Below are 25096 nucleotides of genomic sequence, written 5' to 3' on the forward strand. Positions count from 1 at the left end.
TCAATGTGAAAAAAAAAACAACAATTTTGCAGTATCACAAAACATTCATATTGTAGAGCTGCTCTTGGCTAATTTATATGAGGACATAATCTTCTTTGTTTTGTCTATTTCTGGGCTAGTAGTGATTCAGTGTCATCAAATGAAAGAATGTTGTTTACTATGGCATTGTGTTCCTTCTTGCTAGTTTTGGAAAGGAAGCTGCCTGCCTCTTTCCCATGCACTTATGAAATACTCAGAGTTTCAAAATGAAAATCCTTCAGTGACCATGTAGAATCCAGATGTTCTCTTCAGAATCTGCAGGAAGCAAGAGTGCCACCCCAGCCTGCTAACCTTAAAATAACAACTGCATTGGTTTGTAGGCTTCATCTCCCAGAAGCACACTGGTCATGAAAGATGGATGGTAGAAGTTGGTTTTCTCATTTATTTCACTGTTGATATTGCAGTAGTGACAGACTGCTTGGGAAGTTAGGCTTGGTAGAAATCTGTCTTTTGAAAGATAATTCTTGCTCACAGGATTTGCGTTGTAAATTTTAGAAAAGGGTTGTACAAGTTAGAGAGAAGAAAATGGAAAGAAAAAGGAATGGACAAGTAAGCCACTTTGGTGTAGTGGTTAGGAGTGCGGTTTGATTTCTGTCTCCTCCTCCACATGAAGCCAGCTGGGTGACCTTGGGCTCACTACAGCACTGATCAAGCTGTTCCGACTGAGCAGCAATATCAGGGCTCTCTCAGACTCACCCACCTCACAGGGTGTCTGTTGTGGGGAGAGGAAAGGGAAGGTGATTGTCAGCCACTTTGAGACTCCTTTGGGTAGAGAAAAGCAGCTTATAAGAACTAACTCTCCTCCTCCTCCTCCTCCTCCTCAGCCCTCTTCTTTATGTACTGATACTGGATCCTCTCTTGAGGAGAATCCACAGGGACACAGAAATTAAAGGAGTCAAGGTCGGTATGCATGTACTGAAAGCTGTGGCCCATGCATATGACTTGTACGAGTAGAGAGAGACTCGGAGAAAATAAGAATCTATCTGAATGTCCATGAAAGTGCCACGGGAGCTAAAGTGAATGAAGACAAATCTTAGATCTGTGATCTTCGATATAGAATCATAGAATCATAGAGTTGGAAGGGGCCATACAGGCCATCTAGTCCAACTCCTTGCTCAACGCAGGATTAGCCCTAAGCATCCTAAAGCAATATGCTGATGGAGGAATGCACCTCACAAATCTACAAGAGGGTCGAAGGAGAAGAAGAGCTAGTAGATAGCGTTAAGCTCTTAGGGGTGCTGTTTGGACCTGGCAAGAACTGGGAAATATGGAAAGAGAAGTGCCTTAGTTAGTAAACTGAAACTTTGGAAAAACTTCAATTTGTAACTATTTAATCGGTCCCAATACGTACAGACATATCTGGTGTTGGCAGGGTCACACATCGCACAGGTATACCCATCAACAGAAAGTACCATGACGGAGGTGACTAGAGAGACGATACGTTGGCTGATGAGGACAAACTCTTTCCCTTTGAAGTTGGTGGTCTTTTATACGCCGATAGAAGAAGGAGGTTTAGGGATACCAAACACGTAGGCCCTTTTTGTGAGTCGCTTTCTGAGGGGGAGAGATGAAATGGGCACTCTTCGAAGATACCTGGAGAGAGAAGCAGTGGATCACAGAATGGTTGGAGGGCAAATGGATCAAACTAATGGCAGCCAATCTGGAAGGGCTTCTTGATTATATGAGGGAGGCGGTGAAAGACCTAAAGGTACTGGTGAGTGCTGTTATGGGAACAAGAGCAATAAAAGGAGAGGGCTCGGTTCAACTGTATCAGTTGCTGCGGTGCCAGAACGATGTGGCTCTGTTCGAAGAACACCTAAAGAAGAAAGAAGGAGTCTCTTGGTATTTGATCGACCCAGTGATGCAGGGGGAAAAGAAACAGTGGTTCAAAGAGAAAAGAGTCCCTTATAGCAGCGGTCCCAAACCTTCCAGTAGTCGGGGACCGCCTCCGAGGGTTGGAGAGAGCTGGCGGCCTGGCCGCCGCCGCTCGCAAACGCGCACGCGCAATTCTCGCACATGCGCGTTTTCGCCACTAGGTGGTGCTAACGCGCATACGCAGAGCTGCCGCGCGCGCGTTTTCGCCAGCAGGGAGCGCAAACACGCATGCGCGGCAGCTCCGCACGTGCGCGTTTGCGTCGTTGGCGTGCCGGCGGCCGTGCCTGCTTCTTCGTGCCTGACCTGAGCCTTCAGGGAGGGCGATATATAAATCTAAATAAATAAATAAAATCACCATGAAGAAAGGAGAGAGGCAACAGAGCAGACAGTCACCAGTTCTGCTACTGTTGGTGGGCTCCCTCCTTCCTTGACTTGCAGCACAATGGTGCCTTCCTTTCGGCTTAATGTAGGAAAAGTTCCATATGGAATTTCCCCTCCCCAGAAACTGAAATTGCTGAATCAGACTCATGGTCCATCAAAATCAGTATTGTCTACTCAGACTGGCAGTAGCTCTCCAGAGTTTCTCATCACCTGTTACCTGATTCTTTTTAAACTGAAGATGCTGGAGATATTGAACCTGAAACCTGCTGCATTGCTAAGCAGATGCTCTACCACTGAGCCACAACTTCTTTCCAAATTCAGCTACTGGCTCACTTTGAACTGGGAAAGCTGGATGGGAGGCCAGGTAGTGTTCATTGTCCATTCCTGCTGTAGAATGAACAGATGAGAACCCACATTCAACTGCTCACCTAGTCATTTGTTCCATGTAGCCACATTTTCGTGGCACAAATTTCACACCCAGGACAGAGTGGCCTATTTATGCTTCTGAACCATCGCTTGAGGAGGGGAGGGGGAAGGTGCCTGTCCCCATGACTGCAGGAATAATATGAACATTGCTGGTAAAATGTGGAATTAAACAGGCAATTAATTAATTTTAAAGTTTTGTCCTGTCTTACTCCTGGGCATCCTAGGACTCAGGGTGAGTGATTCAATGGTCTCAGAGGCTTCTCATGCCTCTCCACACCTAGTGGGAAAGGAATGAATGGTTCAGACAGAGTCAACTGGTTCCAGCAGATTGCTTTGACTCTTCTTCTATACATTTTTCAAGGAGTGATTGAGGTTCATTGGGCTTGAAATTAGTGTGTTAAATGGCTGTAATGAGTCATTACATGCTGGCCTGACTGTGTCCTGTGGTCTATGGTAAGCTACAATGCATGTGAAACCCTCTCCATGCTTTTGTTCCTGCCTTCTTCAGAACTTTTTGGAGATGAAGAGCCCACCTACCGCACCTTTGAAGAGAACACATAGGCTGACTATACAGAATAGGGCAGTGCACCCTGGAGAGCAGTGACTTTGAAGAATTTCCCACGGTGGTTGTTGCTTGAACAGGAGGAATAAGGGGTAGAACTAAGGACGTGATTTTAACCCTTCGTACTGCCCAGTCTTGCTATGTTGATTGGGATTCCAGTTACTTTTTTCATAATGGTGTTGTTGAAGGACCTGGAGAAGATGAGCTTAAGGCAGAAGACTAGAAAGTAAAGTCTGACAAAAGGCTTCGGCGTATAGAGATCAGTGGTTTTCAAGCTGTGATGTACTGAGGCTTTTTTGTTTGGAACTTTGTATAGCTTCCAAATTTAAAACTCAAACTTTGTTCTTTGCAGGAGTGATTCAGCAAAACTCAAACTTTGTTCTTTGCAGGAGTGATTCAGCAAAACTATACATGTGCTTGAGAGAATTCTAGTACAGCCACTTGCACTATTGAGTGGCCAAGGTTTAGTTTAATTTAGTTTAAAATTAAAAATATAATATGAGAAATGGGTTGCTCAAAGTACGTTCAAAGAAACCTCTCTCTTCCGCATTTTCTTGTGTTGTGGCCTGAGAACCATCTGAAAGTGCACCAGGGATCACAATTTAAGAATTGTTGTATAATAGGAGTAGAAAGATTCAGGGTGTCCCCACCCCCCGAAACAGTTGCCGGATCCTAATGACCCATAAGCTGAGAGAGCAGATGTAGTGTAGAAAAATGTGGGTTCCCCCTCTATTGATTTTCCATGTTAATCAGCACTAACCACAGTTAGTTTTTAACCAGAATCTGAAACCAGGTTTAGGAACTGGTTTGCTAAGTATGGGTAACCGGTTTATAGGCACAATGATGCTATGCGATTAATGCTGGAGGGAAAAGAAGCATACAAGCCCTCTGGAGGGCACAAAGTATCATGGAGAGCACAAAGTATCATAAACGTCCCTAAAGGGGATAATTAGATTGTGTTGCATGTACACCAGGACATACTAATAGGAAGGGTAAACACTTCCAGTATGATCATGTGCTAACTGGCAGTGGTTAGAGTTTTAGGACACCCAAGTTCAAGTCTCCATTGTTCTGAGGAAGTTCACTGATTGGCTATTCGCATATTCGCAGTCTAACTCCTTGAAATGGGCCCAGCAGAGTACAACTTGGTCAGAGTATTCCCAGGGGACAGGGAGGAAGGAAAAATGAAGGTGGGGCAGCGGAGAAGGGGGAAGGAAAGAGAAGTTAGTGGGGGAGGAGAAAATGAGATGCCCACTCCCCGCAAGATCTTCTGGGTCCCCCACTTGTTATGGATTCATTTGGGAGTTGGAGAAACAACTTGTGATGTCCACAGCCAGGCACAACTTTTTCAAATGGAAAATTGCTTACTGTGGAGCAGTTTGTGGATTACAACATTCTCATTTATCTATTATTGGGTTTTTATACCTCCCTACTCTCGTCATTTCCCACTCCCTTCATCAAGCCTGTTTTATTTAAATGAGAAGGAAACAGGAGAAGGAAACAGGAACAGCTAATCTCAGTGTCTGTGGATTTTTTTGTCGCCTGCTGTAACAGCTTGGTAGGAAAGGAAGCACCTTGTTAATGGATGAAGCTTTGGAGTTCTGTTTCAAGGCAGGAGAGAGAAAAGAATGTGAAGTTTTTGGCACTGGACCAAGCAGAATAGGATGGAGCCCAGGGAGGAAGACGATGGGAATGCATGGAAGAAGTAGACACTTAGAGCAGCATGAATTGGAGGAAAGGGAAACTGCAGAGTCTCTATTTGGAATCCTCCCAAGGGGGTAATATAATATGCACACATTTATCTTCCACAGGATATCCCATTGTACATCCCTGGGGGGGAATGTACAGCTTCAGACAGCTTATAATGCCCAAGTAGTATTTCAGGCCTGCTTCCGCTCTCCTGGACTGGCAATGGAGTGATGCAGCTTATGTCTATGGATGTGGTTGTCTTTAACCAGGTTGTAAACCTGCAAGTGGGGGACTGGTGGGTCACATGACACTGGGGGTATACACACAAATGGACTCCAGCACATGTGAGCAGTAAGCCTTTGTGATACTTTGATATTAATAATTGCTTATCACTGAATTGTATAAAGCCGTCTACATAACTGAGGAAGTAATCACTGAGGAAATTTTTCTGGAAAACGGATATCTTACCTAGGACCCCGTTTTGATTGCTTCAAACATTTCTTCCTTTTCATACACTTCAGAATTACTCATGATTTTTTTTGGGGGGGGGGGGGGGGAACCACATAAAGAACATTTTGGATTTTGAAATTTTTTCAAAGCCAGCCTAAAGATTTCCTTTGCTTCGTCAGCTTGACTTTGTGAGGAATCGACGGTTCTTCTTGTTTCACCCTACAAAAGAAGCTAGAAGATGCCCGTGCAGACTGTGCAGCACCACCAGTCTGGCAGTGATAATTGTCAATCAGTAAATATTTGTTTATGCATGTATACCCTTGTCAATTTGCCCTTGTAATTCCACATGGCCTAGAGCCCAGTGTGCCACACAGTCTCTTGATTTTCTTTCTTCCCTTCTCTCCAAAACAGATCAGTGGTTTACATCTCATTTTCTAGCATAGCACCTAGAGCAGGGGTAGTCAAACTGCAGCCCTCCAGATGTCCATGGACTACAATTCCCATGAGCCCCTGCCAGCAGGGGCTCATGGGAATTGTAGTCCATGGACATCTGGAGGGCTGCAGTTTGACTACCCCAGATCTAGAGAATGCTCAGGGCCAGACCTATTTTGTTTCAGCAGTAGCTTAGTAGCATTTCCTCTGAGCTTGATAAGGGGCCAGTGTTTGAGAAAAAGCCTTGACCTGGCCAGTCCAGGCTAGCCCAACCTCATAAGATCTCAGAAGCTAAGCAGGATTGGTCCTTGTCAGTATTTGCACGGGAGACCACCAAGGAATATCAGGGTTGGGATGTGGAGGCAGCCAGTGGCAAACTGTCTCTGAATGTCTCTTGCCCTGAAAACCTACAAGGTCACCATAGGTCACCTGCAACTTGATGGCAAAAATATAATAATAATTGAGAAGCAAATGTTCCACTCCTGTGTGTGTGTCCTGGGGAATGGGTGCATTGAAAAGGAGCAAATTTGATTCCTTCCGGTAATTAGACTGTGTGTTTCCAAGGCTGCTTTGGTCCCTTACAGAGTGATGGAGAAGATCCAAAAGGCTCCTATTTGGAACAATTTGAGATAAGTATTGATTTAAATCACAAATAAGGAACCAGGACCAAATTATGATGAGTCCCACGGCAGAGGTTAGAACTAGAGGCAGGTCTTTTAAGATCAGCCTTTCTCTCTCTGTCCTGGCAAGATCCCCTCTGGCAGAGAGCTCCTGCAGATGCCAGGGAGGGAGCTGTTACTGCTATTGATGTCTACACGGGTTAATTTTTAATGTGTTTATTTGTTTTATTTTTACCCATTTCTTTGGAAGCTGCCTCAGGAACCCATTTGGCTTAGTGCAAAGCATAGATGTCGGACAAAAATAAATGCAGCTAATGACTCTGGCAAAGCTGTGGTGGTGAGTGCCCGATCAGTGCCTGGGTGGGAATCCAAGAGGAACACCATGCACACGGTCTAAAGGAAGACCTGGGAATAGAAATACAGATTGCGTACGGGCACCAGGTTGGTTCTGGTACCTGGTTATTTTCTTGGGCTGGTTATGTCAGCTTTTGCAAGTCTTGTGAGTTGCACAGCACTCTTCTTCACCCAGTATGATGCCAGCGTGGTACTCTAGCATTTCAAATTCTTGCTCCCTGTTTGGAAGCCCTGACCTCCCTCAGGCGTGTGCCACCTCCATGAAGGAGATGATAAAGAGGCCAAGCTTGTATGCTGCGAGGGGGGACCCTCTTGTCCTCGGTGGTTTGAAGCATGTATTTTCCACTCCAGCTTCTTTCAAGCCCTTGCCTTCCATCTGAAAGCGGCAGCTGTGCTCGATGTGCACAGGGCCCGAGAGCCAGCTACAGCTAAAACGGTGTCGATCCTGCAGGCACACAGCTCCATGGGAGGCTTGTTCTCAGTTACATTATAGTGCAGGGCATGAGTGTGCCTACGGTGCCGCACAGCCAGCGAGAGCTAAAATGATGCCAATCATGCCCAGGGCAACACGGATCAGCCTGCAATCTATTGTAGCTGCCATTCTGTTGTAAACTACCTGTCAGCCTGAAAGTAATGCTTTCAGAAACAGTGACATGGATTCTTAATACAATCCCCCACGTTACCCCCACTCAGCTGGCTTCGCTGACAGGAGCCAACTCGGGACCCGTAGTGATTCTGTAGAGCTGTACATCTGACTTTCCACATGGAACATTTTTCTGATTGGAAAGGCAGGAGAGAATCATAGCCCCAAGGAGATAGTAGAGGCTTTGTGTGTGTGTGTATGCGTGCGCGCACACACTGATGCACACGTGCGCACTTTCTCCAGTGAGAAACCCTCCATCCTCTTTTCCTATAGTTTTTATAGCAGTGGGGTAAAAATATTGAGATCTGCAGATTTAAAACTGAGGCACCATGCGTGTGATGGGAATCTTGCTTCCAACCCCTGTTTTGAGACTGATTTATGAGTGACAAATTAAATGATGCTCAGAAACATGCTTTTGCTCCTTGGCAAAAAAGCCGCTTAGCTCTTGACCACCTGTTCTAGCAAATCTGGAGGCAGCTGTACCTTCAAGTTCTGTTTTGTCATGTTGAATTTGTGCAAATGAGCTGGCACGGAGGAGATTCCCCTGCTTTAAATAATTATCCGGCAGACTCTCTGGCTTCCCGCGAACAAGTGTTTTGTCCTTCTTTCAGTAAAAGGGGTCTCTCTCTGTCTCACACACAGAGCCCCCACCTATCCATGACCCAGTAGGGCTGCTTCTTTCCCTTCCTCCTTGGGGAAAGAAAGTTCCCTTGATGAAGTTGTTTCTCCTTGGCAGGGAAGAAATGCTGCCAGGCTTAATGAGCCGAAATGACAAGCGATGTCAGCTTAGATCAGCATCTCAAATGCATCCCGTTCTGCTTCCGTTTTGCCATTTGTCTTTTGCAGGCGAATTCCTTTTTAGGCTCCTTCTGATTAGTCCGCCAAGGGATTTTCCTTGCTGTGCAGAGATGGGAGGCGGGAGAGAGCAAAGGTAGGAGGCGACTGCTGGCTTCCCCCTCCTGCCTTGTTACTTTAGAAAGCCTTTCCTGCAGGGAAACCTTCCCACGTTCATTCTCTCCTCTGTCCCTCAAGGCTCTCTTTGCTCCAGCCATCATAAGAAGTTTTCAGAAAAGGATGGAACAGGCACATTCTGAATGTGGAAAACCTGCCATAAAACTGCAAAGGAGAACTTTAATTCCTTTAAGCCATGTTCAGAATGGTCCCTGAGGAGCACAGATGGGAAAATTTGGACAGGAGTTTTGAAATTGAGTGGCTGCATGGCTATGTTGCTGTCAGCCCATCCCAATTTTTTGGGTTCATTATTGGGTTTTCATCTAGTGGATTGGGACCTTCAACCTACCTAGGCTTGAGTTGTGCCAGAGGTAGTACAGCCTTTTTTCTGTTTCAAGTTGGGGTTAAATGAGAATCTTGAATTTGCTTGTAGAGTTGTTTTTATATGCTGCTTTTCTCTACCTGAAGGAGTCTCAAAGCATCTTACAATCGTTTTCCCTTTCCTCTCCTCACAACAGACACCCTGTGAGGTAGGTGAGGCTGAGAGAGCCCTGATATTACTGCTGGGTCAGAACAGCTCTATCAGTGTTGTGAAGAGCCCAAGGTCCCCCAGCTGGCCGCATGTGGGGGAAAGGGGAACCAAACCTGGCTTGCCAGAGTTATAGGCCGCTGCCCCTAACCACCACACCACGCTGGTTCTCTATTTTCCCTCTCTCTTCCCTTAAGAAGCGTGACAAACATGGCTCTCTTCTCCTTCCTGGTGCCCTCACAGCGACACCCCCCCCCAAGAGTGACTGAGAAAGTGGTTGGTTTAAGGCAGGGGTAGTCAAACTGTGGCCCTCCAGATGTCCATGGACTACAATTCCCATGAGCCCCTGCCAGCATTCGCTAGCATGGGAATTGTAGTCTACGGACATCTGGAGGGCCACAGTTTGACTACCCCTAGTTTAAGGTTATCATGAGCTTGATGATTGAGTAGGAATTTAAACCTAGGCCTCCCCAGTCCTCGTTTGGTCCTCTGCCCATCATACCACACTGGATCTGAAAGCTAGAGATCCGCTCTACTGTGTGAAGAATGACTTGCAGTTCTTTTGAGACAGCTACAGTTCCTGAAGAACAGTATCTTGCTGAGATGTCAAATCTGTTTCTGAGATGAGCTCCCCCTGACTGGCAGTCTTCAAGCAAAGGTTGGATGCACACTTTTCTTGGATGCTTTAGGATGCTCTGGGCTGATCCTGCATTTGAGCAGGGGGTTGGACTAGATGGCCTGTATGGCCCCTTCCAACTCTATGATTCTATGATTCTATGACGCACTTCAGACTGCACATGGAAGGTTCATATGAGTCGGTGCGCCTCTGTATAACCCCCCCCCCCAAATCCTCTGTGCGCACAGAAGTTTAACATGGCAAGGAGCAAATAAGGGTATAAGACTTTCCATTAACATGCTGGCATTCTCCACACAGTGGCTTTAAAATTGAGGCTTCTGGAACCTTCAGTTATCTGCTCAGATTATCAAAGTATCATCAAAACAGTATAATTTGCCATGTTTTTGAGCAGTGTACATGGTTGTGTAAAGGAGGCCAAACGCAGACTTTGTCCTAGGTGAGAGCTATGCCCAAGACGGAACAGAGACAAATTTGGAAGCCTGGGAGGGGCTGAAATATTTACTTTCCTATTAAGCCCTTCCTTCTTTTACTGCTTTAACAATGAATTTATAATTTATGATTCATAATTTATAATTTATTTAACATATTGTCACACTTATTTAACATATTGTTTGTCACAGTTATGGAATATGTTGTACATGTCTGCAATAAATATACTATCATCTAATGGTGTACTTAGTCTTCATGCTACAGTACACATTCTGCATGGCTTAAAGCTTCAGCTTTAAAAAGCATTTCATTTCAGGAGTCAAAAATATTTCACAGTTCTTTCAGACCTCAGAACTTCTCAATTTTGTCTTTGGTGCACCCCCCCCCCCCCCGATTTTTCCAAGTCTCCCCTCCCCTTTGTATCACACAAGAAGTGCTGAACTTGAACAGACCAGATCTGTAGGGCCCGGTCCAAAATATTTGCTACTTACCTTTAAATGCTGTTGTATAGCCTGCGTTGGTTTAATTCCAAACATACCTGTGCAGCTCCAAAGCATCTTTTTGGAAACATGAAATCTGTCTGGCTGCCTGATTCTATACTTCTGTGGCAGTCTTTGGGGATCTGGAATCTTGGTTATTCACTGCCTAAATGACACTATTATTATCTTGTGTTATCTGAGCATTTCTTCCTTAGAAACGGCATTCACACAGAGAAAAGTCCTCACCAATCTGTTGTCACCCCCCCTTTTTAATTAAAAAAGAAAACTACTGCTGATTACAATTAAAATAGAAGATTCTTAATCCTTTTTTTAATACTCTGAATTATTCTGGAGAACATTTCTACATGGAAAATAGACTTGCATTACACTAAATGCTTTGCAAAATTACTTAGAAAAATTATTGGGGACTATGGTCAATACTGCTTGGATCCTGGTATGCAGTTCATTTAATGCCTTCTAGTCGGTTCTGCAGCCCTAATCCTACTGAATTGTTCATTGAATATTCCATTCTATTGCATTTTATTGACTCATTCCGTGTAATCCGCCTTGAGTCCAAGTGCGAAAGGTAGATTATAAAATAAACAAGTTTTAGGGTGGTAACAGATATATCCAGCCTTTAATAACATTCATCACATATAGTTCAGATGCCATTTCTTTATGTGTTCTTTACCCACAATTTTGTTTTTACTCCTAGGTGTAACTGTTACCATGTGTATTGACTTCTGCTTTCCCATGTTGCATTTTACAGTAGCTGTGGGTGTCCGCATTATAGGGAAGCTTGTACATATTGAGATTTTACTGAGGGGTTTGATGAAACACTGATTTTTTTCCATCTGCCGTTCCCAAACTGTATATTGTTGGCACTGTTTCTTTTGGATGCTATTATATCCTTCCTCTTTGTTCACTCCACTTTGACCAACCAGCCTCTATGTGGTATTCCAAGTCATGACAGGATCCCGTAGATAAAACACCTGGGTTCCCCCTCATGGTTGAATGCAGTCAATCTCCCAAAAATATTTCAACAGAGCTTCAGTGAGGGAGGGGACACTGAAGACTTCCCCCCACCACCACAATAGAAGTGTTATTATAACATGGGGACACATAACTGAACTGTGTTTCCCATCTGGGGCCCTTCAGGACTGAATCTAGTGATAAGCAGTCTGAAGCAAAGAGGGCAAATGAGATGATGATGGCTATCTGAAGCGAATCTGCCAAGCAAAGAATAATTCTATAATCCTGGTATTTATAGCTGCTTATTAACAATGATCTGTACAGTTTGTTCTCTGTCCTGTGTTTTTGCTCACTGAAGGTGAAGGTGAAATCCCAGTTAAGAGAAGCACCCCCCAGTGACCTCTTCTGTTTCGTTTGCCTATGACTGTTGTGCAAGTATGGTTCTTAAACACTACTGGTTAACTGCTAAGACCCTAATAACACTCTGTTTCTATCTCCTCCCCCCAACCATTCTTCCATAATGTCCTGAAGTTCTCTCCATTGCCTGTTATCCTTTGATCTGTTTAAAGTTTGATTAGGTCAAGCCCGGCTTGCTTTGAGCATTTTGAGAGATGTGTCAGATACACTACTGGAAGTCTTTACACTCCGGAGAGAATGGAGCAAATGAGCTATGACTCCCTCTTTCCCCTTAGTGGTGGAGAATTCAGATGTGGGAGAGAGTAAGTTCTGAATGTACAGAGTTGCCTGAATACCATTGGGCTGTCTAGCCCAGTAGTATCTGTTGTAACTGGCTGCAGCCCCCCAAGAGGAAAGTCTTTCCCAGCATCTTCTACACCAAAATTCTTTAAGTGGAGATTCCAGAATTGTGTTGGAGTCTTCTTTATTCAAAGAACGAGCTCAGTTACTGTGCTGAAGACCCAAAAGCCCAATGTTGTTTCCTGATGCTGGTGAGTTCATTGCCTAAGACAGTGGTCCCCAACCCCCGGTCCGGGGACCGGTATCGGTCTGTGGATCATTCAGTACCGGGGCGCGGCTCCTCCTCATCCTCCTCCCTGAATGCTGCCTCGGGGGCTGCCCTGCCACTCTGTCGCCAGCTACCTTTGGTGCTCTCCAGTGGCCGCCATGGCTGGGGCTCCCCCTTGGTGTGGCACTGCGCAGCTGCTACTGGCAGCATTCCCCAGTGGGTGGCGGGACGTCAGGTGCGCCGGTGGGAAAGCAAGTGGAGCAGGGGCTCAGGCAGTGGCGACGTCCCTCGATAAAAGACTACCCCCTCTAGGCCTCAGTAAAATTGTCAAGCTTTGACTGGTCCCCGGTAATAAAAAGGTTGGGGACCACTGGCCTAAGAGAGAGGAGGTGTTTCCTTCTCCTTCTAATAATGTCTCCTATCCAAGCTGGCTTAGCGGTTCCATTCTTCACTTTCTTGAGCCTGGAATAAGTTTGCCTGTGTGCTCCTTGCTCTAAAACTTTTGGCAAAGGCAAGAATATTTTGCTAAATAGTTCCTTGCTTCCATCTTCCATTTAATGTTGCTTTACAGTGGGTCAAGCTATTCATCCTCCATAAGGATTATTATGACTAAGGATCTTGGGAAAAGAGCATTTTCCTGTCTTGTTAGTTGATTTTTTAAAAACTGGTATGCTTTGAACTTGGGATATTAGTCATTCAAAGCATATATTCTATCATTGAACTGCGGTCCTTCCCAAGAGATTATTACCTCTGTTGAGGGAGGGTGACTGGCAAAATTTTCAGTGCTGGATTAGGGAAATCTGAGGATTTGGTAACAGAGCATGGTAGATCCAGGAAGTTTCTTCCTTCTTTCTCTGGCACTCTAGTTCTCTCCCTGAAGCTATTGAGCCAGTTTCCAAAGAAATGTTACTTCCTCCATCTTTTTGCCTGCCTGCCAGTGTGGGCCCTGGAGAACCTGAACAGAAGAGATAAAGTACCAGAAGTTAAGTATAATGATGCCATTATTATCAAGAACTTACCTTTTCTCTCTCTAATGTCATCACAATTTTTTAAGATTTGCGGTATGTCCAGGTGTGAGCCTAATTTCTGTCCTTATGTTACCTCACAAAGAAGCTCTTGATTATTCCTTTTGGGTTTTACTAATGAGTGTTCCCCCCCCCCATTGAATGTGCATTAGAACTTTTACAATATTTCTGGGGGGGAAGCTTTTCTCCTTCAGGACTCCCCCTCCCAACTCCCCTGTGCATTTATGTTGGGAATAAGAGATGACCTCTGTCTCAAAAACAAACAAAAAAACAAAACAAAAAGCTGTGGGAAAAAACTTTTTGTACCAAAATGCCTGTTATAGCTGTGTGTGTTGTGTAATACATGAAAAACATGTCTTCCCACATGATTCTTGTTAAACACCACTGGGGCCTGTAGTTCCCCAAACAATAACAGATCAAAAGAGCAGCTCTGGAGCAGTGGTGCTCAATCTGCCCCAAACAGATGGGAAATCACAAAGGGTTCACAGGGCTTTTTGAGACACAGTCCACAGTCGTTTTTTAGGAGAGCAGATTGTCAGTCTGGCAGCTCTGTTGATTTCTCTTTTTAAAATGTGTGATCAAGAAATCTTTAAAAAAAATTAAAAGTACTACAGCAAAAAAATTATCTGAAGGTGGAATATAAAAGAAATGCTTAGCATTTACATGGAGTTTCAAAAGCATTCCGCTTAGAACCACTTGGTAAATGTTACAACAATGTATGCCATTATTATTGTCCGTAATGGTAGGACACAGTGCTGGTGTGCTCCATTTTTGAGTCTTACACTTTCTTCTGTTGTGCTGGAGCCACTGGTGCTCAACCTGCTACTTGGTTGTTCTCATGTTGATTGTCCATAACTACAGATCTGTAATCGGTGATAAGAGAGTGCCTCTGTGTCTTGCAGAACCCAGAGACCCTCTACTGAGTTCATGGCTGAGACTCAATTTGAACTAGGGACCTGCTTAGCTTCTATGTTATGTATTTGCTTATGGGTCCAACAGAGGGCATTTCCACACCATGTTCCCCACTCTTTTTCGGTGTCGTGATGTTTGTCTGTCTTGGTGGATGCTTTAGAACAGAGGTAGTCAACCTGTGGTCCTCCAGATGTCCATGGACTACGATTCCCATGAGCCCTGCCAGCATTTGCTGGCAGGGGGTCATGGGAATTGTAGTCCATGGACATTTGCAGTACCACAGGTTGACTACCCCTGCTTTAGAAATCTGAGCAGACTGAAAAAGCAGGTGGGCGTGTTCCTTCCCGAAGAAAAGAGTCAGTTTGGCATAGTGATTATTTCATCAGTCTAGAATCTGGAAGATCGGAGTTCAAGTCCTCACTTAGCTGTGAAGCTCACTGGACAACCTTAGGCTAGTCAGTGTCTGTCACTCCAGCTTAGTTCACAAAATTGTTACGCAGGCAAAGTTGAGAGCTAAGTATGTCACAGTGAGTGCCTTGTGGTGGGGCAAGGCACCATAAAAATGAGGAAGACTAGGTAGTGCGTTTGGAGTTCCTTATGCTCACTTGGCAAGTTCCTTAACATGGCAGGTTTCCCAGGGAAAAACAAAAAAGAGGCCGGTTAAAGTCATGATGTTTACTTGAGTGAATGTATGGAGATTCCGGGAAGGCTTCCTCCCTTAGTTTGCCTAATAGTGATGACCTTTTTAATAAACATTTGTCCATCAAAACGTCTGGTTTTATTACTATAGAACTATGACAGACTTGTTGCAAAACGCTTATTGATATGGATCGCTTTAGACCAGGGGTAGTCAAACTGCGGCCCTCCAGATGTCCATGAACTACAATTCCCAGAAGCCCCAGATGTCCATGGACATCTGGAGGGCCGCAGTTTGACTACCCCTGCTTTAGACAGTACCTGTTATCATTAAGGCACTTCTGAGATAATGAGATGGGGCTGAAGGGGTTGGGAAAGCCTGTGGGGGGTGTTGTAGACAGGATGCTGCAAAGTAACTCGATGCTGCTCCAAACCCCGTATGGATGCTGGTGTACAATTAATCTGCTCTGTCTTTCTGCAGGGTAGAAAAACACATTCTCTCTCCTTCTAGTAACGCGCTTGAGAATCGAGTTCCCATCAGGGGGAGCACTGAAAGAGGTGCCCCTTGCTCCTCGGATATAATGAAAAGATGACTTGGTAAAATTTTAGGAAAAAAAGAGCCCTTTTTCACCTCAGCAAAAAAAAAAAAAAAAAAAAGAGGCCAGAAACACACTGTCAGAGCTTGAGAGGAAACAAAACATGGATAGCAGCTAATAAGAAGTTTTAAAAAGAAAGCAGAGTGATCGCTGTGATTGTTCTACATCCTAAGAACTCATTTCTCTAGGAGAGGGAGATGTGTTTTTCTGATGTCTCCCCTGCCCCCCTTATTTATGGGCTCCCAACTTGTAAAACTTATATAAGATCATCTAGGAGTTCCCCCAGAAGCCTGAGGAAATTGAGTGGGGCTAAACCAGCTTTTGAAAGAACAAACAAAAGGGAGCTGACCCTGCACACTTTGAGGGCGAGATCAGTATGTAAACACGTTGCTCCTACTAAATAAGACCCTGCTCCTAGCAGATATCAGCCTTGCAAAGAAAGTGAAGGCGAGGTAGAACCCTGCCTCTGTGACATAAGGTTGAAGTACTAGATTCAGCCCAGTAGCACCTTTGGAGATCAACAAGATTTTGGGATTTAAGCTTTCTAGGGTCAAAGCTGTCTTGGTATGACTAAAAAGATATCCCCTGTGCAAGCACTGGGTCATGTCTGACCCTTGGGGTGATGCCCTCTGGTGTTTTCATGGCAGACTCAATACTGGGTGGTTTGCCAGTGCCTTCCCCAGTCATTACCGTTTACCCTCCAGCAAGCTGGGTACTCATTTTACCGACCTCGGAAGGATGGAAGGCCGAGTCAACCTTGAGCCGGCTGCTGGAATCAAATTCCCAGCCTCATGGGCAGAGCTTTCAGACTGTATATCTGCTGCTTTACCACTCTGCGCCACAAGAGGCTCTTTTGGTATGACTAATTGCCACCTATTGCACAGATTTCTGGAAAATGCCCCTTGCAGCTCTTGTTTACACTATTAAGGAAATGTTCGGGTCCTGATACAGTTATCTTGGGCTCTTCGTTTATGGGCATACTAATGCAAAAAATAGAAATTTAATGCTTGCTTTGTGGAATGCTTCCATGCGTAAACGAGCAACCTAAACTTCTTTGGCAGGCTACAGTTTTTAAAAAATAAATCAGTGATGGGGAGTGGCTTGTTTGATAGATTACAAACAGGATTCCGGAATTACTTAACTGATAAGCAAAAGAAAAAAGAAAAAAAAAGAATGCCCTCTGTAGTTTTCTTGATTGGATTTGAATTTTACATAGGTATATTTCACACTGTGTTACTTGCATTTCATGACTCTTTAAACTTACTTTAAAAAACCAACCTACTGCACAAAAGATCTGCCTAGTGAGAAATCTCACAGTGCATCTGAAGAAACAGGCTCTTTGCCCATGGAAGTTTAAACAAATAAAATTGTTTGAGCCTTTGGCTCTGAGATGCCACTGGACTCTTCCTAATGCCGTGACCCTTTAATACAGTTCTGCATGATGTAGTGACCCCCAACCATAAAATTATGCAAGTGTTCCTTCACAGAAATTAGACCCAAACTGACCAATGGCAGGATTAAACAAAGTTGCCCCTTTGGGATTTATTTGTTTTTATAAATGTTAATAAACATTAATATCCTGCTTTTTCTCATGGCCTGTTACCGCTTGCAATAATTTTTTAATATATGTTGGCCATTGTTGTGGTTTCATGTTGCTCATGGACGGAATGTGGGGAGCCACTTGGAGGTGGGCAGGATTGGCCCATATGTTTGGACCAGTCCCCACATTTTTCAGTGCTTTCATCCTCTCTTAGAGGTGAGAAAACACAGTTAGCCCGGCAAGCATCATAGCAGTGAGCCTCTTCCACATCCTTTGCTCTGAGTGACCCTCTCAACAGAGACAGCAGATTGTACTTCCCTGAATTTGAAGTGGATCACAGTGGGATTTCAGGGATTAACATGGAGGGATGCCAGCAATCATCTAGCCTAATTGTCTGCCCAGAGGGGGCTGCAATGCCAGTTTGATCCCAGCTAAGTATGCAATGCCTGTTTAATGCAAGCTGCAATCTTGGTGTTGCACCATCTCCGCAGCATAGTGTGGATACCGTAGGGGGAAAATAATCTGTGACAAAGCAGGCATTGTCAGCAGCAGTTGGATTAGTGTGTTGTAGCCAGAGTGTTTGATGTGTTTTCTCAAACATGTTGCATTCTGGAGGACATAAATCAGCTGGAGAGATTCCTGCATTTATAGCTTTTAATAGCCATCCAGGAGGTTGTATTGGCAGCTGTGTCTGGAATGCTTTTGTTATCTGCAGTGTCAGGAGAAAGAAGCCCTACGAGTTTATTGCGGGCTACTTTCCATAACCAGTGGACAGATCCCTTCTGAAGGGATCTCAGGTGATTCTAATATGTGGTTCCATCCTCTTAGCACATATAACGCTGTTTTGTTTTTTTAAGAACAGAGAAACATTCAGCAATGTCATTTTAATTAATTTGCCATTGAAAGTGGTTCTGATAATTGTGGAGTTTTGCAGAGGTGTAAAAATGCTCTCAGGGCATTTGGAGCATTTACTGCAGTGGTTCTCAACCTTCCTAATGCCGTGACCCTTTAATACAGTTCCTCATGTTGTGGTGACCCCCAACCATACAATTATGCCAGTGTTCTTTCACAGAAATTAAACCAAAACTGACCAATGGCATGAAGATCCATTCTTCATGATGGTGTATAAATTGGCTTTTCCCCCAGGGTTTCTCAGTTCAGTTCTGCCTCTTGTCCCACCGTGCCAATCTCACTCTTTTCTACTGCTCCAGTCAAATGAACCCTCTATCTCGATCTACCCCACAAGGCTGTTGTGTGGATGGGACCCCCCCGGCCAAGCTGCTTGCCCTGCTGCGACCCCTGTGAAAGGGTCATTCGACCCCCAAAACTGTCCCGACCCCCAGGCTGAGAACCACTGATTTACTGGGAAATGCAGAATCGAGTATGAAATAGGGAGAATTTAAGGGGTGCTTTCCTCAGAGATACACACCCTACTTGCTTAGTTTATTCAGCTCCTGTGTGAATGAATGGATTTAGTTATGAAGGAAGGTTTGTGTGTCTCCAGCCAGGGCCCTTGCACCTATTTTTCTTTCTTTGTCAGAATTTCAGTAATGATTTGCTTCTAGCCAGCATGCTGACAGTTTTTTCCTGCAGGAAGCGTCTAGTGTGTATCTAAAATGCCATTCTTGTTTGTATGTTAAACAGGAGACGAACCCCTGGAGGCTGGCACTCCCTGCTGGAAAGTTGTTGAATACTGTGGGAATGTTCATCCATGACCCTCTTCTGGGCCTGACACTTCACAGCAGAATGTGAAAAGGTACAGTGTGGATATAGCAATGTTTCAGAGCCAGCATGTTTGAGTTACATGACTCAGATGATCCAGTCCATCCAGGTTGCTCATTGTCTGTTTCTGCCTAATTTCCCCCTCTGTCCCTTCATTCTTTTATTCACTTCTTATAGCAGTTGCCGTTGCTTGAGTACTAGCTGCCAAGTTTGTAGGTTGAGCCAGTGCATAAGAAGTAGCACGTTCTGTATCCAAAAGGAACATAGCACCTCGGACCAGCAGCCAAACCCTGAGCAACAGGTGTGTGAAAGAGAAGGAATAACCTTGTATGCAGTAATAAACATTCCATATGGATATTAATTACACATAAAAGTATCAGTATATTGCTTTTGTTCCCACTGGAGTCTCAAAACAGCTTACAGAATGCAGAATAAATGTTTAATGTAGACCAAGCAAATATAAAGCAAACCTCCAACTCCTGAGCTGGTACTGGCTGACTTAGGGCCCAGAGCCCTTTGTGTCTTGAGCTTCAACCCATGCCAAATGCTCAAGTGTCGATGGCTATGTCTAGGCTAAATACCTGCAACACTAGAGGAACAGACGCAGCCAATGTTGCTCAGCTGGCCCAAAAACATTCCCAGTGTTCCTCCCCTGGATGCTAAGGCTGTGCTCAGGACATTTTTTATTACTCAAGCATCTCACCTTCCCTCTGGTGTTTTGCCAGAGTTGTGCCAGCAGCATCCATGGAGAAGAAGAGTTGGTTCTTATATGCCACTTTTCTATACCAGAAGGAGTTTGAAAGCGGCTTACAGATGCCTCCCTTTTCCTCTCCCCACAACAGACACCCTGTGAGATCAGTGAGACTGAGAGAGCCCTGATATTACTGCACAGTCAGAACAGCTTTATCACGGCTGTGATGAGCCCAAAGTCACCCAGCTGGAGGAGGAGGAGGAGCGGGGAATTACTATTATTCATATTATTATTATTATTATATTTATTAACCGCCTCCCCCTGAAGGCTTGAGGTGGGTTACAACAATTGGATTAAAAAAAAAACCCAATACAAGCCCTTAAAACTGATTTAAAGCCAGCAATACAATACAAGCAGCCCCATAAAACCAAGATGCTGTGGTGAAAAAAAAAACTCCTCCCGGACCCACACCCCCAAAATCTTCTTCATCTAGAGGTGAGGGTGCAGGTAGGCTTCGCTACCACTGCTCCTATGGGGAATCAAACCTGGCTCACCAGATTAGAAGCCGCCTCTTCTAATCACTATACCAAGCTGGCTGTTCTTGGAGAACATACACTACACAGACCACACACATGCTTTTTGTTCTCTGATCATTCCCATCAGGTGGATGAGTCTTGACTAGTACTGACTGAAGTTCCCAGTCCCTCTCATAATGATTTCACATGCATGAGATAATAGTCCAGAGCAGGCAGCAATTTTGGGGTACATTTTATTTTACACCAGGGAGATCTCCCAAGTAAATTATTTCATTATTTCAGAGAAAAGGGAAGGCGATTGTAAGCCGCTTTGAAGCTCCTTCAGGTAGAGAAAAGTGGCACAGAAGAACCTACTCCTCTTCTAGTAACCTTCTAGTAACCTCTTCTTTAGAGGTCTGTCTGTCCCTCCATTTCTTGAACATTTCCTTTTTCTTCCTGAAGTTCTCTGTCCATCCAAATGGGCAAGTGATGTAGGCTACATGTGTGAACCAGGCCTTTAAATTTTGTTCATCTGATTGACTGGAGTGCATCAGACAAGCCTTGGCAGCAGCCGATTGCCCCATTTTCTTTGCTCTGAAGTTTGACATCTGATGAACCATCTCATCCCTCTAGCAAAAGGGCTGTAAAACCTTCCTTTCAAATCCCGTTTTCTTTGAGCCATTTGGTAGTCAAAATCCTTATGTCCTGCACTTTTTCAGTCACAGCAGTATATTCTTCAGCTGAAGCTTTTTCAAGCAGCATTCCCAAGAGGGTTCAGACCGACCTCTCTGAGTTCAGAAGGTTTTATGCTTTGAGGCTAGTTTGTGGTCTGCCGGAAGGAGGGTGTGGGAAAGAGGAGGGTGTGGGCAGAATAACAAACCCTGTTGAAGTGGAAAGAGAGAAAACATGCCTTAGGCTATGGAGGTGAGCAGTGCACAGCATTCCCGGCTCCAGTTCCCAGTGCTGCCTGGGATTTTCGATTTAAACACTTAACATGTAGGTCTGAGAGGTGTTACGTACAGATAAATGCTCCTTCTCGCTTTTGAGCTGACATTGTCGGCTGGCTGGGCTCCAGCTGCTGATCTGCCCTGAAGTGGTTATTTAAAAAAATAGCACTGTTATATTGGGAAGGACAAAAGACATGCAGCCAAAGGAGAGATTTGAAACCCAGCCCTATCACCTTGTCAACCTGAGCCAGTGCTGTGTTGAATGTGTGCAGACAAAACTGACTGGCATTAGAAAAGAAACAAGCAGAAAAGAAAACCCAAAGAGACAGACTCAAACTGCCGGGAAGTGCTCTTGCATTTGTATTACCTTTAAAGTTGCCCCGTAATGTAATGTCAACTGGAGCTGTGCTCCAGTAAAAATGATATAGCTACATCTGGGCACAGCTGGAGCAGTGTTGGAGGGTGGGCTCTGATTAGTCACGGTTCCCAGGGATGAATGCAGTCCAGCCCTCACACTTGATGGCTAGCCCAACTGTTAACATGGATGGATTTGATTCCAGTACTACCTTAGAGATCACTAAGATTTTTGTGGTGTATACTCCAGAGCTCTCTTTATTAGACAAAGAGACCTTTGACTTTCAAAAGCTTATACTTGGTGGGGTCCAAGGGTGGGCCTCCTGGGGCGTCTCCCTCCTCTTGGTTGTCTTCAGGGCCTGCCCCAGGTCAAGGAAGGAGGAAGCCACTGTGCAGGTGGCAGGCTGCCTCCTCTTCTGCTGCCGTCCTGGCCAGCCAGGCTCAGAAGCTGACCAAGGTGTCCCACAGGGCCAGGTGTGTGTCAAGGACCAGGGCACAGTGGTTGGCGTGGCCGGTGCAGAACTCCAGCACTAGGCAGGCAGCCAGGCCTTCTGTTTCGATGCCCTCAGCAGACAAATGAAGCTCCTCAGGGATGACAACCCTGTTAGCAGGCTTTAGGTTAAGCTGGAACCAGGCATGAATCCCAGCAATCTGATGAATCTATTTGTATGTGAGAAAGGTTACTGCTTTGTTTACTACCTGTCCAAGCTCTGTGGAGATCCAGCACGTTTTGATGCCTTTCTCTGAACCTAGATTGAGAAGTACAAATTCACCAGCATTGTGGCTCAGGATCTCTTAGACCCCTTCCTGGCTTTCTTCCCAGAATTGAAAGAACAATGCTTTGATAACAAAACAGGTCTCGAGTTCAAGTACTGGCTCAATGTTACAGGCCCTCCTTTAGCTGAGCCAAACTTATCTCAGGGATCCAGTCTGAGCAGCTCAGTGGAGATGCCCTTCAACCTCTGGACGATAGAGTCTCTGCTGCATCCAGCTGCATTGACTTCATGAAGTGGCAGACAGTCCAAATAGTGATTTTTCTGGACAGTCTGTCCGTCAGCTCACCACAGCCTCACAAGGCCATATCAAAGCTCTTTGACTGCTACTCGAGCCTTCGGGGAAGGCGGGATATAAATAAAATAATAATAATACTCTACCCAGCTGGTCATCATGAACGGAAAGATCCATGTTTGCTGGCTGCAGGTTATTGTCTACAATGACTACTACCCTGATCTCTGCAAATATGGCTGTTCTTGAAAAACCAGATGTCTCGTCTGTATATAATCCTGCTGCATAAAGACCTCTGCACCAGCACCCTCAAGACCATTGCCTTTAGAATTGTTCTACCAAAACCAGCTGCATCTCAGCCTGCTGAAAATGATTCAGCAGATCTTGATGCAGGACTTGAACCCTCTCCTTGCCATAGATGTACCTCCAGCTACAAGGTGGCAGGGGTGAGGTGCCAGTTTGGAGATCATGAATGTGAATTCCAGAGTGACTTGCTTGTTCTCCCTTCTGCAGGCAGGAAACGTTCTTTCTAGCAGTTGGGTTGGGCTGGAGAATCAGTGTTTGTGTTCTTCAGGAGAAACAGAATTGCTGCTGTCAAGGAAGTTAATGAAAAGAGATGGTGAGGGATCATGGATAGACCAAGGCAAGGCAATGTTCTTTGGAGAATGGACAGTCTGTGGAACTTCAAAGGAAACTGTGGGGAGTCTGTCTAGTTCAGAAGGATGCGGATCTCAAACCCGTGGAGAACCTGTTCTAAGGCAAGTCCCAGGTTCAGCCGTGGAGGCCTCTGGAAGAGTCTGCCCTTCTTCCAAGTTCTGGATCTGCCTTGTCCATCTCTCTCAGAGGGAGATTTGATAACCAGACCCTGCTTACCTGCTGTGGGATCAGGGTCCAATTTCCCCTTAAATATGATTATAAATCCAGGTGTATGGCCTTCACTAGTGCCTGAGATGCAGCTTGGAAATGTGCAAAGCAGCTTGCATTCTCTTCCTGTTTTGCAAATTAATAAATTGGATTTAGCAGCCAAAGTTTAAAGTTTTATTTGGGAAAATTTAACAAATGAGAGGGGCAACAATGGAATTCTCCACCTGTGTGTACAAGGGTTCTTCCCCAAGAAATTCACACAGAGTCTAATTGAAAATGAAATAAAGATTATCTTTATTGGAATAACACTACTCAGATGCAAAATACTTTGGTGCACTTTGCATTAAACACACCCACACACTGGAGAGAGAAAGGGTAATTAGAGAAGTTGAGAGAGAACAAGTAAAGTTAAAGCTACCTTCTTGAAGAGGAAGAGTCCAGTGGAAGCATCAGCAAAGTTGACCAGCACATCTGGCTGTCTGAGTGAAATCCAGGAGAAAGACACATGATGAGGCCTTTCAGCATGATCTTAAATAGCCAGAGTTTTGTTTGAAGACTAAGCTAGAGGCTCTGGAACTCCAAAAGCATCAAATGGACATGTTTTGATGTGGGCTGTAAACAAAGGAACATGATGTTTAGTATCCCAAATGATGAGAAATCAGAGCTCTTCAGGAAAGAGATAGCAATCTTTATTACCTTGCCTTTAGTTTCAGCACAATTTTCCAGGAAGGGATCAAAGATGTGTTTGCATTGACTAAAACAAAATGCCAATTGGTATTGACTCTCCTTTAGTTAAGGGAAGGGGTGGAGAGGGGGTGTTAGGTCAGTTAATCAAAGGAAGCTGGAATGCCCTAGATGCGAAAGCAGGAATGAGTCTTCCATAGTCCTGCTAATAGATAATAAGATGTGAAGGCAGGAAAGGAGTCTTCCATCCTCCTGCTTCTATGGCCCTGCTAATGATGCCTCCAGGGAGGGAGGGGGGAAGAGAAATGTCAGCACTATACAACCCTTTAGCTGGCTGTGAACATGGATTTTATTTTATTTATATTACTAGCAAGAAAGCCCATTGCAACCAGGAATGCAATGGGCGCTAGGATCCAGGGGACACTAGCAGGTGAAGATCTCTCTCTCAGGAGCCATAGGAATTAATCAGAGCTGATTGTAACAGGTCTCTCTCTCTCTCTCCCTCCCCCTCTCCCCGTAGCAGGTAATCAGGCCTGGTTTGCGGTTTGGCAGGGCTCTCTGTGTCTCTCTCACCTGCAGCATCTGAGAGCAAAGTGACTAGCATCCAGGGAGGGAGCTGTAGGTGCAGGTGCTTTGCTGGCTGCACCCTGATTGGCTCTATTCCAACTTGGACAGTCAGAACACTCTCCAAACCTAGGACTGTTTCATAAATATTAAGAGGAACAATGGATGGATGAATAAGGATTTATATTATTTGCATTTATATACCACCCTCTCTTACGGCTCAGGGCAGTTTACAAAGACTGTTAGTATTGGTATTGGCTGAGCGTAGTGCTCTTTGAGGGGTATAGGCAGAGAGATGGCCATGTATGGCCTTAAAGGTAAATTACCAAGACCTTAAGCCTGATCCAGTATTCAGCTGGTAGCCATTGCAGCTGTTTGAGTATGGGCCGAATGTGGGCCCACCAAGGTGATCTCATGAGGACCCTGGCCACTGTATTTTGGACCAGTTGTAGTATTTGGATCAGGGATCAGGGTAGGCCTGCATAGAACAAGTTACAGAAATCCAGTCTAGAGGATCACCGTGGCTAGGTGTTCAGGGGCCAAGTAGGGCACTAGTAGTTTGGCTTGCTGCAGATGAAAGAATACTAGCCATGCTACTTTTATGACCTG

The 25096-nt window shown here is 44.9% G+C and overlaps 1 protein-coding gene across 8 annotated transcripts in view; it reads left to right on the forward strand.

Annotated features, from left to right (window-relative positions):
- EXTL3 (exostosin like glycosyltransferase 3) overlaps positions 1-25096 on the forward strand; it is a 183081-nt gene that overhangs the window by 81894 nt on the left and 76091 nt on the right. For all 8 annotated transcript variants that reach the window (XM_077331808.1, XM_077331800.1, XM_077331840.1 and 5 more), the window contains one exon: positions 18786-18897. The gene's annotated coding sequence lies outside the window, so the exon portion shown is untranslated. The remainder of the gene's footprint in view (positions 1-18785; positions 18898-25096) is intronic.

Source organism: Paroedura picta, chromosome 1, assembly GCF_049243985.1.
Source record: "Paroedura picta isolate Pp20150507F chromosome 1, Ppicta_v3.0, whole genome shotgun sequence".
In the NCBI taxonomy this organism is placed as follows: Eukaryota; Metazoa; Chordata; class Lepidosauria; order Squamata; family Gekkonidae; genus Paroedura; species Paroedura picta.